The sequence below is a fragment of the Balaenoptera acutorostrata genome, chromosome 2 (assembly GCF_949987535.1).
Source record: "Balaenoptera acutorostrata chromosome 2, mBalAcu1.1, whole genome shotgun sequence".
Lineage (NCBI taxonomy): Eukaryota > Metazoa > Chordata > Mammalia > Artiodactyla > Balaenopteridae > Balaenoptera > Balaenoptera acutorostrata.
Window position 1 is genome coordinate 167,889,264 of NC_080065.1, and position 1,500 is coordinate 167,890,763.

The window sequence follows — 1,500 nt, forward strand, 5'->3', positions numbered from 1 at the left end:
TCAGTTTTATTTAGGGACCCTTACTGAGGACTATAGCCTGGGAGATAGCCTCTCAGACAGCTCTGAGGAACTTCTCAGAAGAGGTAGGGGAGGAACTAGTATATATATGAGATTTTTGACTGGGAAATATAGTCATGCATACATCTTTTTTTAAAAAACTTATTTATTTATTTATTTGGCTGCACCAGGTCTTAGTTGTGGCACATGGGATATTTAGTTGCATCATGCGGGCTCTTAGTTGTGGCATTTGAACTCTTAGTTGTGGCATGCATGTGGGATCTAGTTCCTTGACCAGGGATTGAACCCGGGCCCCCTGCTTTGGGAGTGGGGGAGTCTTAACCACTGGACAACCAGGGAAGTTCTCAAGTTAAGAATTTTAGTGCTTTTCTATGTATGGGAAGATGCAAGAATCCGGGGTCATTGAAATTCCTCCTTAGATATGCATCTTAACTGTCTAGGAGCCATATATCCAAGACACAGAATTCTTCACCCTATTTTTCTCCATCCTGAATTCTCCTCAGTGCACACTGTTGGTGGGCGACTGCAGTGGGTTGTGACTTAACCCTTTTTATAACTGGATGTTGGGCAAGACTCTTTGTTCTTTTATGTTTACATTGGCCTCCTGAGGAAAGGTTTGTCCATGTGACTTATTTGGTTAATGAACTGTTGGTAGAAGTATACGTGTCATTTCTGGGCAGAAGCCTCTAAGGGCCAGAGTGGTGGTTCTGGATGGTGGAGGCTCCCTCAGCCTAAGTCCTTGAAAGAGGCAAAATGGAGCAGAACCCCCGATCTAAGATGGACATGTAGTATGAGCAATGAGAAATCAACTTTTCTGTGTTGAGCCACTGATATTTTGGGTTGTTACTGCAGGATAACCTAGCACGTCTCGACTAAGGCATTCTAAATCCATTCTGAGACAAAACAGTACAAACTAGAAAGCCAGCAGATTATTTCCCTTGAGATTGTGAGTCCTGAGAATACAGAATTCATTCTTGAACAATGGATGGCAGGTCAAAGTATCCTCAAATCCAAGCACATCTTTTTCTGAGCCCCATTCCTACTAGAGGGAAACCGAGCAAACTTGCTCTTTAATGGTGACAGTCTCTCTGGATTTAATTTAGTCTTTGGGGTAATTCCTCAGTCGTTCAATTTTTCTTCCTTTCCCCCTTCTCATTCTGTAGCAGACACTGGGTTGCCTGCATTATCTCTATTCCCTGCTTCTTTGCCTACAGAATTGTGACGGTTTGGGTTCCACCCTTGGAGAAGGTGCCCCTTATCCTGGTTCAGGGATAAATCCTGACTTGTCTAAGCCAATTATGGCAGAGCCATTTTCCCGCCCTTGGTTGTTTGGGGCTGAGAATGTGACCAAGTTCTGACTATGGAGAGAGACAGGGGAGGTATTTGCCTTGGGGCTTGTTTTTAAAAAGAGACACAGGTTAAGAAACTGATTTTGTTATCCAAACATTCTCCCAAAGAAAAATCCAGGCTCAGATGATTTCA